The 14,220-nt window shown below is 42.3% G+C and overlaps 1 protein-coding gene across 1 annotated transcript in view; it reads right to left on the bottom strand.

Moving 5' to 3' along the window:
* The window catches only part of LOC137640077 (3-oxoacyl-[acyl-carrier-protein] reductase FabG-like), a 250,996-nt gene that overhangs the window by 44,226 nt on the left and 192,550 nt on the right, over positions 1–14,220 (bottom strand). The gene's annotated exons all lie outside the window — the stretch shown is intronic.

The following is a 14,220-nucleotide window of genomic DNA, read 5'->3' as shown; positions in this document are numbered from 1 at the left end:
TCTCCTAGGAGAGGGACACTCCCAAATCATTGTTCTCTTATCTTGGGTAGTGCCATAGCCTCTGTACCATGGTCTTTCACTGTCTTGGGTTAGAGTTCTCTTGCTTGAGGGTACACTTGAGAATGCTGTTCTGTCTTGTTTCTTTTCTTCTTGTTTTATTAAAGTTTTTTTGGGCTCAGGCCATGTCGTGCTGATGGAAGGGTTCCTTCTAAGGGATATTTGCTACAGTGATACTCCCAGAGAATTAAACCAAAGGTCTCCAGGATTCCAACTCCTGGCACGAGTATCCAATAAAGGACATCGTATAATATCGGGACGTATTCTAGATACGACACATGGCAATCTTCTCCCCGAATAGATTTAACGCTTCGATGTAAGGGGGAAGAGTGGCAAAAGAAAGGGGTGCCGTTCTAGGTACCCGGTGGATCTCCTTTCCTACTACTACCACGATGCCATTCCTATTCTTATAGCCTGCTAAGAGTGTTGTGCTCTCCCTTAGCCCGGTGTTTTTTCAAGTTTTGGATCCTAATTTTTATCATGCAATCTCCAGCATCCTCGTCATCTGGAAAGTTGAGTATTAATTCTTTCCTGACTGTAATTTTGGTCTCCCTTTTCATAGTTAAATTCAATAACTTAAGTGTGTTTGGGTGAGCATTGCCGAGACCGGAGGCAGTCATTTTACGACTGCTGATTGATTGATTTAAAGTTTTCAGGCATCCTGACATCTGAGGTCATTGACGCCGGTAACAATTAACTTATGTATACAAAAATAAAAAATAAAATAAAATAAAAAATAAAAGAGTATTCAATTAAAATCATAAAAGTTGAATGTCATAAAAGTTAAATAATTTTCAGAAGACCTGCTTCTGAAATAAATCTAAAAATGCCACTTGCATGGTAGGACACATCATTTCCAAGAATCTTGGCAAGGATGAACCTGCCACCCTCACCTCGAGCCTCAAACAAATATCTATTCCTTAAGTTGTTATAATTGGGGCATTCAGTCAACAAATGCCTCACTGTTAAAGGTACTAAACAGTCGTCACAATACGGTCGCTGTTGGCCCTTCAGCAGAAACTCATGTGTCAACCGAGTGTGACCAATACGGAGACGACAAAGAGACGTCTCCCATTTTCGGGGCATCATATTATACCTCCAGGGATATATGACATTTGTTACCTCTCGCATTTTATTCGCATCTAGGGTATCCCATTGCTGTTGCCATTTATTGCAAACCAATTTCTTGATGTCAGGTAAGAAATCATTACAGGCAATGGGATACCTTCTTGGCAGCAACTCGGATGCAGCATTCTTAGCCAGTGAATCTGCCTTCTCATTCCCACACACACCTACATGTGCTGGAACCCAACAAAATTGAACTGTTATACCTCTCCGTCCAATAATAAAAAGCCATTCTAAAATCTTTAAAACTAGAGGGTTATTAGAATTAAAAACTTCCATAGCTTGAAGGACACTCCTTGCATCACTAAAAATTGTAAAATTACCCTCCTTCTCCAATGCTATTTTCTCAACAGCGGTTAATATGCCATACAGTTCGGCAGTAAATATGGAAGCGGTCAGAGGAAGTGCACCTCTACAATTAAAACTATTACTATGTACCCCAAATCCAACGCCAGCATCAGATTTGGAGCCATCAGTATAGATAAAAGTTGATCCTCTATGTTCTTTAACATGTTCATTAAAAAGAGACCTGGCTTCTAGGTCTGACATATTCTTCTTATCTCCTATAAAATATTTACAAAAAGATATCTCTGGTAACTTCCATGGAGGCGTTGATGATATCTTGAATGGAAGTACCTTACATCTAATTATATCCAGACTGTTTAATAATTGTTTCACCCGAAAGCCATAGGGTTGAGGAGATTTTGGGTGCATTTCAAAGTATGTTGGGTGCCTTACAAGGCTTGCAGTCTGGAAGGCTAAAGAATTAGGGAGTCTTTGCAATCTAAACCAATACCGAAGGATAGAAGACATCCGGTAAAGGTCTAGTGGTAACTCTCCAGCATCAACAAGGAGACTTGGGATAGGTGATGTTCTGAATGCTCCCGTGGACAATCTAATACCTGCATGATGTATTGAATCTAATATTTTCAACCGGCTTGGGGTGGCTGAAGAGTATACCTCACAACCATAACTAATTTTGGAAAAAATCAAGGCCTTGTATAATTTTAAAATAGTATTGCGGTCTGCCCCCCATGATGTATGGGACAATACTTTTAAAATATTCAGAGCTTCAACACATTTTGCTTTTAGTGCTTTTAGGTGAGAAACCCATGTAAGTCTACAGTCAAATATCAAACCTAAAAATTTGGTTTCCGATACACATGGTATCCGTTGACCTTTAATGTATATATCCGGGTCTGGATGTGCTCCCCGTATACGACACAAATGTACAATAGTAGTTTTACTTGTTGAGAACTTAAATCCATTCATATCGGCCCACTGGATAATTTTGTCAATTGAGAGCTGTAGTTTTCTCTCAACCGTTGCCATTCTGGCTCCAGCAAATGATATTGAGAGATCATCCACAAATAATGTTGGGAGAACATCCTGGGGAATGGCTGAGGATATCCCATTAATTGCTAGTGCAAAAAGGGTTACACTCAGCACACTTCCCTGAGGAACTCCTTCTTCCTGGCACTTACTCTCTGATAGAGCTTCCCCAACTCTCACTTGAAAAACTCTATGTGAAAGAAATGCCTGAATAAATAGTGGCAGCTCTCCTCTCAATCCGATTTCATGAATGGTTTTAAGTATACCATATCTCCAAGTGGTATCATATGCCTTTTCAAGGTCAAAAAATACTGTAACATGGTGCTGTTTGGAAGCAAAGGCTTCACAAATAGAAGACTCAAGTCGTATCAACACATCAGTCGTTGAGTGCATTTTTCGGAATCCACATTGAATCGGTGATAAAATACCTTTCTTTTCAAGGTACCATATCAGCCTTGCATTGACCATCTTCTCCATGATTTTACATAAACAAGATGTCAATGCAATAGGACGATAGTTTGCTGCTAAAAACTTGTCTTTACCGGGTTTTAAAAAAGCTAAAATAATGGCTAGTTCCCAAACACTTGGGTAACTATGATCATGCCATATTCTATTAATAATGCTTAAAATAAATAGCTTTGTATTAAAATGTACATGTTTAATCATTGCATATGGAATTCCATCGGGTCCAGGGGCTGTATCGTTGCAATGAGCAAGTGCGGAATCAAATTCTCTTTCAGTGAAAGGAGAATTATAACTCTTTTCTCTTCTTGTTCCAAAATCTAAAATTTTCTTTTCTTCAACGCTCCTATACTGGTGACCAGGGGCTCCTACACACTTGCTGGATACATTTGAAAAATGACTAGCCAGGGCATTGCTAACATCATTTGCTTCAGTTACATACTGACCATTCACCTTCAACACTGGTGGTGGGTTGGGGGTGAATTTGCCAGCTATCTTTTTTACTTTCCTCCACACAGAAGATGGTGGTGTTCTACTGTTAATGGAGGAAACAAAAGACATCCATGACTGGCGCCTTGCTTCCTTCATGGCACGACGGAACTGTGCTCTACATTTCTTGTACATAATTAAATTCTCATCGGTTCGGAGTCTACGCAATCGTGTTAGAGATCTTCTTGTGGCTCTGTGGAGGGCAGTTAGTTCTGAAGACCACCACGGGACTGGTCGTCGTTTGAATAACCCTGTTGTTTTGGGAATTGAATTGACTCCTGCTGTATGGAGAGTTCCATTCAGTAAGTCTATGGCATCATCGATATTTTCAACCTGTTCAGCATCCCCCTCAATTTCGCTTAGCTCACGAAACTTTTCCCAGTCCGCCTTGTCAAGATTCCATCGTGGCGATCTCTGTAAAGGTGGACCATTGTTGGTGTTTATAATGATTGGTGCATGATCACTAGTATGCCAATCATCTAATGTCCTCCAATCAAAATCAAGAATACAGTTAGAGCTTGCAATTGAAAGGTCAATGCATGACAAGGTACCTGTCTGAACATGGAAGTGTGTGGGCTCTCCTGTATTAAGGAGTCCCACATCCTCATTCTCCACAATTGATGAGATAATATTGCCCCTTGTGTTTGCTAGGATATCACCCCATAAAGGATGTCTACCATTCATATCTCCCAGTAAGAGAAATGGTTGAGGGAGTTGTTGAATGACCTCTGCTAAGTCATCATATAAAATAATATCATTTGGAGGTAAGTACAGAGAGCAAATTGTATATTTTCTCCCTATATCAATTTGTACAACAACTGCCTGCAGGGTTGTACGTATAGACATAGGTATTTGGGGAACATCTCGACGAATGTATACAAGACTTCCGCCATGGCTCCCTGATTGTTGATTATATGGTGTTCTATAGCTAACATACTCTCGAGGACTAGGAGTGTTAGAATCAAGCATACTTTCCTGTAAACATACAATTATGGGGGAATGCTCATGAATTAGGAGCTTAAGTTCTTCATATTTGGCCCTCAAACCCTGACAGTTCCATTGCAAAATGGAGGAGAAAACTATGGATTATTTCTGGAAGACATCTTGGATGAGGTCTTCCCATTAGCAGTTTTTAATCTAACATTATTACCTGTAGGTTTCTTCAGAGGTGGTCTTGTTATAATGGGTTTTATGTTTGTGTTTTTCTTTGCATCCTTTTGATCTATTTGTTGAGGTGGATGGTGGACCTCAACTTGAATTTCTGATTTATTCAGTTTATCTTCTGGTCCATTAGAAACATCAACAGACAAAACATCAAATTTATTTGATGTCATAACCTTGACGTTTCTAATGGAGGGTGGAGAGAGAGAAGGAGGTCTCTCTCTTTTCCTATTTATCAGTGGTGAGGATTTACCAGGTTTTTGCACCTTCCCTACCACAGGTGCACCTGGTAACTTTGTTTCGGGTGGAACTTCCATTAAATCAGGCAAGGACATGGCCTGAGAGAGGTTAGCACTATTGTTGGTAATGGGGGATGGAGTTTGTATAGAAGTGGGCAGTGTTGCAGTTTTAATACACAGTGGTAAAGCCTTGGAAGGCAATATGCTTACCTTGTCACGTAAAACTCTACTATCATTAAATGATGTATTTCCTTTTTGGGAATTACTGGCAGCCCTATGTGGGTTCGATGTCTCCTGTGGTATATTTTCTCTTGATTTCAGTGCATTTGCATAGCTGTTTGGTTTTTTCAGTAGTCTTTTGGCGTGTCCTACACTTATGTGTTCTACACTGGATTTGTTGAGGGCTGCTTCTTCAAACTTATAAATCTCGCAGCTCCTGTCAGTGGATTTATGGTTTGAATTGCAATTCAAACAGCTGGGCTCAAGTGTACACTCTCCATGATAGGGACTGGCACAGATGCTACACATTTTTTCATTTTTACAAACTTTAGAAGGATGTCCAAATTTGAAACATTTGAAGCATTGTAAGGGCTTTTGTTTAAAAGGTCGAACTTTTATTCTTTCATTTTCAATATCGATGTGGAAAGGCACATCAGCATCCTGGAAAGTAAGGATAATCATTGATGTCCCAGGAATCTTATGGACTTTCCACACTGTTAATGGGCACATGGCTAGTATTTCCTCTTCTGTAAATTCGTAAAGATCTTTATTGAAGACTACTCCCCTTCCATAACTAAAGTTTAGGTGGGGTTTGACATCTAACATATCCTCATCACTGTTTGTCGTAAGGTTAGACAGTATTACTGATTGCGTGAATGATTTAGCATGGATTAGGAAGCTATTTTTCCCAAAGCGAGATATATCACCAGGTGCAATGGTTCCTACCTTTTTCTGAATTAGTTTGCTAATTTTAAAATAATTCCCATTACTCCCTTTAGGCTCGGCAACAAGCCACATTGGTGGTTTTGGCTTTCTTTGGGGGAGCATAGTTAAATCTATATCTTTCTCAAACCAGTCAGCAGGTCTATATACATCCAAACTGTTTGGTATCTTATCACATAGGGCACCCATGACATTTAGGTTATTAATTTTGATATCATTGATGTTACATATTGCATTGAATGCTTCTTCATGATTATTATAAGTTATCCATGAATGCCATTTTTCATTTTCAAGTTTCATTCTAATTTCTTTAATCATTCCATAGCATCTAAATGCTTTATATATCATATCATAATCAGTATTTATTGGAATTTGGGTAACATGAAGAATTCTTAGTTTCCCTTTGTTACCCGACTTAATTGGTTTTGAAACATTAGTAGAGGGGTCCTTTTTTGTTCCTAAGTCATCAACAGAATTTTCCTTAATTGAATTAGCAGAAGTCGTCAACAGTGCCGGGGGGGAGTCAGCAAATCCAGGGGATGGGGAGTCAGCATTTGAAGGGTCCATATTTAAGGGAGGGATTTTCAGGTTTTTTGTTGTTGTTTGGTTGGGGTACCTGCTTGAGAATTATAAGAAAGTATCATACGTTGGAAAGGAAATTTGCATTCTCCACTATCGGCACAATGAGAGTATACTTCCCAGATGGTCCACTCCATACCCTACCCGAAGGATAGCATCAAAACAGATATAGAGGCACAGGTGTAAGCTAAACCCGCCTGTTAGGACTGAGACCAAAGTAATATGGAATCATCCTCCCCATATCTGTAATGATGGGCTTCCGGCCAAAAGCCAAGAGTCCCACCTCAAGGATTGGATCCCCCTGGATTCCGATGACCCAACCCTTGAGAGTAGTTCCGCCAAAAAGGTCCAAACCATCTTTGGGATGGCTGAGATCATCCAATACTCTCATATATAGCTTTAAATGCGAATACCTCCCAACCGTGATCCCTTCTCCCATTCATCTAAGCAGGCAGTAATAACGAATGTGGAAATATCCACGCCATTTAAATAAAAATAGAAAAAAAGAAAATAAATAAATAAATAAATGAGCAAATAGAATAAATAAATATATATATATGCATACATCTACATATATATATATAAGTAAGAAAGATAATAATCATAGAGATAGGACAGCAAGATGAAAGAAAGTTGATGAAATTAGGAGAAGGTCGAAGTAATATTAAGCAGAAGAAAAAGATGAAAGAGAGAAATTTAGATTCGAACTGGGGGAGCAATTTCCCGAAGTTCGAGAGCCCTCTTGCCCGTCACCAAGATTCAGCACGGGAATGAAATGCCGTGCTGAAGCTCAATGACTTCGTCAAGGCATTCTCTCATTAAGAGGGTTACGACTGCTGTCGCCCATTATATTCTTGCATATTATTTAGATAGTAGGGCGACACTTCCCGGTTTTATGCAATTATATTAGCTAGTTAGGCAAGATATATAAGACGTGATATTGCATACATGAAATCTATCCTTTTTCTATTACTGTATGTGGTTTTACTTAACGTATTTGTGCTGGAACCCTGGTGATACTGATTAACTTTGCCGGGGCTCCTACCGGAGCAAGGTTACTCTTGATCATATATACGTTAGTAAAGTAATTCCCCCTGTTTAGCCTCACCCTTATCGTTTCTTCTCGATTCTGATGAGATGTGATATTCTCTAGAATCTATAGACAAGCTACGATAATTATTCTCTTTCTTAGAGAAGAGGCTAAACTCTTCTTCCCTCCCTGAGTGACGCCGTCGTCATAGGCGGCAGTCATTGTCTCACTTCATCGCCATTGAGTAGAACGATGTTCTTCCTGCCTCCAGCTTTGAATCAGATAGTGACATACTCAGGGTGCCATTGTCTTGCTGATGACGTCGTCGTCAGCACAGGAAGCCATGCTTCCCCGCTCACTGTTTTGAGGAGGACGACATAACCTGCCGCCACCTCTTATAACAGTGAACTGTAAGACCCTCAACCCCTTCCCCCTCTGTCCTTTCGTGACGGCGTGTTGTCACAAGATTCTTTTACTGGTATTCTGACAATCACTCCGGCTTGCTAGGATGATTGTGTTACAGGCAGGTGTCCTTTCGGCGGCAGTTAGTTCCTTCGTCTCACTACCACCTTCCCCCGACTTCCCTTCCTTCATAGGAAGTTGATAAGATTGGGGGAGGACTGAGACGGCTTCTGATAGCTTCCGGCAGGAAACCTAACATACTTTGGAAAGTCCTCAGCTCTCTCTTGAGTTGCCATCCGCATTCCTAGCCGCCGACTCCATTGCCGGTGACAGGCAAGTTTGTAGATGGGTGGAAGCCATTATCTGATAGATTCTTTCCCCTTCCATTGGAACTTTCATTCTGTAAGGAGACAGTAGGCGGACTCATAGTCCTCCTACACTTCTCGCTGTTATGTCCATTCATAATAATAGGAAATTCTCCTTCCTTAATCTTTCTCTTTTTCTTTCGGTTAGCACCGCCAGGTACTAACCCAGAACCGGCAGTATCTGCCGAGAGCCTACTGTAGAGTGAACCCTCGTTTATCGCGGTAGATAGGTTCCAGTCGCGGCCGCGATAGGTGAAAATCCGCGAAGTAGTGACACCATATTTACCTATTTATTCAACATGTATATTCAGACTTTTAAAACCTTCCCTTGTACGTAGTACTGTTAACAAACTACCCTTTAATGTACAGAACACTTAATGCATGTACTACAGTACCCTAAACTAAAACAGGCACAAATATTAAAGGTGATTTTATATCATTCATTTCCTAAACATGCTAAAAAGCACGATAAAAAATGGCAACCAATGTTTTGTTTACATTTATCTCTGATCATAATGTAGATACAAACTGGAGGTAGAGCTTTGCTTATTACCCAGACATATTTCCCATACTTTTCCCTTAGAACTACATCACATCTTCCTACTTTAGATATATATATATATATATATATATATATATATATATATATATATATATATATATATATATATATATATATATATATATATATATATATGTGTGTGTGTGTGTGTATATATATATATATATTTATATGTATACACATATACATACCTACATATATACATAAATACATGCATACATATATATATATATATTACTGTATATATATGGGTTATGGAAAAAATCCGCGAAGTGGTGAATCCGCGATGGTCGAACCGCGAAGTAGCGAGGGTTCACTGTATATAACTATACAGTAGTACATATGTTTTCTAACATATTCTGTGTTCCCTATCGCAGACGATTGTAGAGACCATGATATTTTGTTGAGGTTGAGTAATCCTTCAACACCCAGATGATTTTCCTTGATCATCGGGGGGGACTTACAATACCCGAGCGGTATTAATACAGTACTATAGGTGGATAATGTTAGTATAAACTACTTACTAACTTAACTATAGTCTCTAGAGTTCCTCTACCTTGTATCTTCCCTATCAGGGAAACTGAATATTAATACAGACGGAGGTCTAAGCAAAAGCCTGGGAGAGGAAATTCAGATATGTGTCTTTTCTATTTCCTTTCAAGCTTACTATCCTAAGCTACCATATGCATTGGAGATTACTATTGTTATTATAAACTGTATGCTTTTATATCACTGATATAAAAAGCAAAAATACTCATATAAGTATTTTCCCTTTACAGGATGACCCTATAGAGAAGTGCGGAGCGATGTTCTGCAACCACAAGGGGAAGGACTTCTGTGGCCACAAGATGTGCAGGACTCATGCCCCCTGCTATATCGTCACAGGAGTCCTGAAGTATTGGTACGCAAAGGGTTGCACCATCTGCTTAACCCTGCTGGCCAACGGCATCGGTGAAGCCCCCCTAGCTACCCTAGAGGCCAGGGATACAGCGAGGGACACCCTTCGCAAATGGGTAAGGGTTCCCAGAAGAACTCCCCAGGACCATACCTACCCAATGACTCCCTGAGGTGCCTACTGTTCCCCAAGGCTCTGCCGAGTGCGGTGGTGTCCCAGGAACAGCTCCGGTCCCCCTTCATCCGGCTGAAGGTTGACTCGGACATTAACAAGGCCCTAGAGGGAATGGACATCCATCAAGAGAGGATGTCAGAAGTGTCTTCCGACACTGAACAGGACCTGCTGCAAGGTATCCCTGAAGAGGACGAGGATCCTCCCCAAGTGGAGGAAGAAGAATCCCTCTCAACAGCAACAGACGACCTCCAGTTTGCCGTGGCCGCACACCAACCACTGCCTTCAACGTCCTCTGCTCCAACTCCACAACTTGTTGCTCAGGCTAATGCGGGTGAAGAGATTCTATCATCTCTAAGACGCATGATGGAGTCATTCCAACAGGAACAAAAATCGATGCAGGAATCATTCAGGAAGCAGTAAAGGCTGATGCAGGAGAAGATCAACCGTCTCGGAACCACCAGGGGCACTTCTAATAAGCCTCTTAGAGTGTCCGATCTCCCTCATTGCTCTGAATCTAATCCATGGAGGTACGCGGAGCATATGCCTATGATGGATGGGAAACTGTTTGTTTCTGAGAAGTTGGGGGCCAGACAGATTGAAGATCTTGAGTTCTGGCCTAACTTCTCCTCTTATCCCAAGTGCTATGTGAGACTACGGGATGAAAATGCGACCCGAGAAGAAACGGTCCCTAAAGAGGTCATCGTGTCTGAACACGATAAGGCCCAGGCCATCCTCCTGAAGACCCTGAAGGGAGCTATATATACCAATTCGAAAGTCTTGGCACTGAGCAAGAAGCACCCCACCTTTCTTGCACCTTCCTCCATCTCATTTCCCTTTACGGAGAAGGCACTAGAGTTTGCCGTCAAGGCTGCCAACGAGGGAAAACCCTGCCCGACTCTTGAAGAATGCAAGCCATTCTCTCTCGCACTCCCTAACTGCAAAGAAAAGTGGAAGGATGTCCACCTAACCTTCTCTGTCTCCAAACTAGACCCGGAGTTCGCAGGACAGCAGTTTAACGAGAACCTTCCTAAGTTGACAGACCATCTTCTGAGGAAGGAACAGGAGTCGAAGGAGAGACTTGCGGCCTCTCTCTCTCATCAGAACGGCTTGGAACTAAGTGCAAGCCAACATAATGCCCCAGAAATCTTCCTCTTTCTGGCCAAATCTCACATGGGTACCCTTGTGAAAGACCTTTACGCTTTCCTCAGAGCGAGGAGAGCTTGCAGAGTTCGTCCTGGCTGCAGCAACCATCAGGCACGAACCAAGGAAGCTGATTACCTCAAGCATCTGGGGTAAAGACCTTTTCCCACAGGAACTGGTCCAAGATGTCATTGCGAGGGCAGCAACGGAGAACAGGAACCTTTTCCAAAAGTGGGGTATGTCTTCAAAAAGAAAATCTTCTACGGAAGGAGGTCCCCAGCCTAAGAACAAGAAGGCATGGAAACCACGACGACCGGCACAAATCCCCGTCATGACCATGACCACACTGCCTCAGACCCCCTTCCAGATGGTCCCTCAACAACTGGTAGCCCAGTCACCAGTTTTCAATCCTACCTTTGAGAGGCAGTTGACTTCCTTTTGCACCAGTCAGAAAGAAAAAGTTCCTAAGAGAAGTTCTCCAGGAGGTAACTTCTCTCGGGGCCGAGGATGAGGTGGTCGTGGAAACAAATCCGCAGGATCCCCCAAGAAATGAGGGGTTCCGGGTAGGGGGCAGACTCCATCACTTTCGGGATAGCTGGACCTTCGATACCTGGGCACACAGCCTAGTCACGAATGGACTCGGATGGAAATGGAGCAGAATTCCACCCCGTTTTCCACAGTTTTTCCAACACTCCACCCCCTTGTTGGAAGAATATATCTCAGAACTCTTGAACAAGAAGGCGATAAAAAAGCAAAGTCCATCAAGTTCCAGGGAAGGCTGTTTTGTGTTCCCAAGAAAGACTCAGAAATACTCAGAGTCATTCTAGACTTGTCTCCACTCAACAAGTTCATCTAGAACAACAAGTTTCGGATGCTTACTTTGCAACACATAAGGACCCTTCTGCCAAAAGGGGCTTACACAGTCTCAATAGACCTAGCAGATGCTTACTAGCATCTCCCGATGAGTCGCCTTTTCTCCTCTTACCTAGGATTTAGACTGCAGAAGTTTGTCTTTAGAGCAATGCCCTTCGGACTGAACACGGCCCCAAGGATATTCACAAAGCTAGCAGACACAATCGTCCAACAGCTACGCACCGACGGTGTTCAAGTGGTAGCATATTTAGACAACTGGTTGGTATGGGCAGCATCCAAGATTACTTGTCTGCAGACAGCCCAAAAGGTGATCCAGTTTTTGGAACACTTGGGCTTCAAGATCAAACGCAAGAAGTCTCATCTCACTCCAGCTCAACAGTTTGTGGTTAGGAATCCAATGGAACTTAAAGTCACACCACCTCTCCATTCCATCAAAGAAGAGGAGAGAAATAGCGGGATCTGTCAGGAGACTAATCCGTTACAAGAGGATTTCAAGATGCCAACAGGAAAGAGTATTGGGCTCTCTTCAGTTCGCAACAGTGACAGACCCAGTGCTAAAGGCACGTTTGAAATATGCGTCAGGTGTCTGGAGGAAATACGCATCAAATGCTTTAAGAAATCAACTAAGGTTGACCCCAGCCTTGTTGCACACGCAATTAAAGCCGTGATCAACAGCCAAGAGTCTAGCGCGGATAATTCCCCTGCAACCACTGCAAGCATCAGTGGTGATACATACGGATGCCTCCTTGGAAGGATGGGGAGGTCATTCTCACGACAAGAAAGTGCAAGGGAATTGGTCGCGCCAGTTCAAAACATTTCATATCAACATTTTGGAAGCTATGGCAGTATTCCTGACGTTGAAGAGACTATCCCCTCACAGATCAATCCACATCAGGTTGGTCCTGGACAACGAGGTGATAGTAGTGTCTAAATCGACAAGGCTTGAGATCACCACACATCAACCATGTGATGTTAGCCATCTTCTACCTGGCAAGGAAGAAGGGATGGCACTTATCAGAAGTTCACTTACAAGGGATCCGCAATGTGACGGTGGACGCTTTAACCAGGCAAAAACACATAGAAACAGAATGGTCCCTAGATGCAGACTCATTCTCCCTCATCTCGGAAACGAGCGACAACAAGAAATTATCTTGTTACGTAGCCTCTTACCTGGACCCTCAAGCAGAAACGATGGATGCCATGTCCCTCGACTGGAACAGGTGGAATCGCATTTATCTGTTTCCACCAACCAATCTCCTGCTGAGAGTCCTCAACAAGCTAAGATCCTTCAGAGGGATAGCAGCAGTAGTAGACCCCAAATGGCCCAAGAGCAATTGGTTTCTTCTAGTCCTAGAGTTGAAGCTGAAGCTGTTTCCACGGCCAAATCCAGTGCTGTCTCAACTGGTCCAGAAGTCGACTATCTACGCTTCATCCTCGAGAACCAGCAACCTACATCTCATGATTTTCTCGCCTTAGCAGCGAACAAAAAGTTCGGAATCTCAAAGGATAAAGTTGATTTCATCGAGGAGTACAAGTCAAGTTCGACTAGGAGGCAATACGAATCGTCATGGAAGAAATGGGTGACCTTTGTGAAAGCAAGGAAGCCGACAGAGAAATCAATAGATTTCTGTCTTGCATTCTTCATACACCTCCACGAACAAGGCTTGGCATCTACCATAATTACTTCTTGTAAATCGGCCCTGGCTAGACCACTTCTGTACGCTTTTGAGGTGGACCTCTCAGGTGAAATCTTTAATAAGATCCTAAAAGCATGCGCTAGACTCAAGCCTGCAGTCCCACCAAAGCCCATCACGTGGTCTTTGGACAAAGTCTTGCACTGTGCTTCGAACCTGGACAATGAGGACTGTACTCTAAAGGATTTAACACAGAAAGTCATTTTTCTGTTCGCAATAGCCTCAGGGGCTAGAGTTAGTGAAATAGTGGCCTTATCTAGAGACGAAGGCCATATTCAGTTCCTGGATTCAGGAGAACTAAACCTGTTTCCCGATCCTGCTTTTCTTGCCAAGAATGAGCTACCCACCAAGAGGTGAGGTCCTTGGAGAATCTGCCCATTGAAGGAAGATGCCTCTCTGTGCCCAGTAGAGTGTCTTAAATTCTATCTTCGAAGACCTTTAAACTTCAAAGGAGGATGGGTCTTCAGAGGCAAAACTTCAGGATCAAACCTATATTTAAGACAACTGAGAGGGAAGCTCACCTACTTTATTCGCAGAGCGGATCCTGACAGTACACACGCGGGTCACGATCCGAGGAAAGTTGTTTCTTCATTGAACTTCTTTCAACATATGGACTTTGAGAGACTCCGCTCATACACTGGGTGGAAATCATCCAGGGTCTTCTACAAACATTACACAAAGCAAGTACATGAGATAAAA

This window comes from Palaemon carinicauda, chromosome 4 (assembly GCF_036898095.1).
Source record: "Palaemon carinicauda isolate YSFRI2023 chromosome 4, ASM3689809v2, whole genome shotgun sequence".
In the NCBI taxonomy this organism is placed as follows: Eukaryota; Metazoa; Arthropoda; class Malacostraca; order Decapoda; family Palaemonidae; genus Palaemon; species Palaemon carinicauda.
This window is presented reverse-complemented; position numbering and strand designations above follow the sequence as displayed.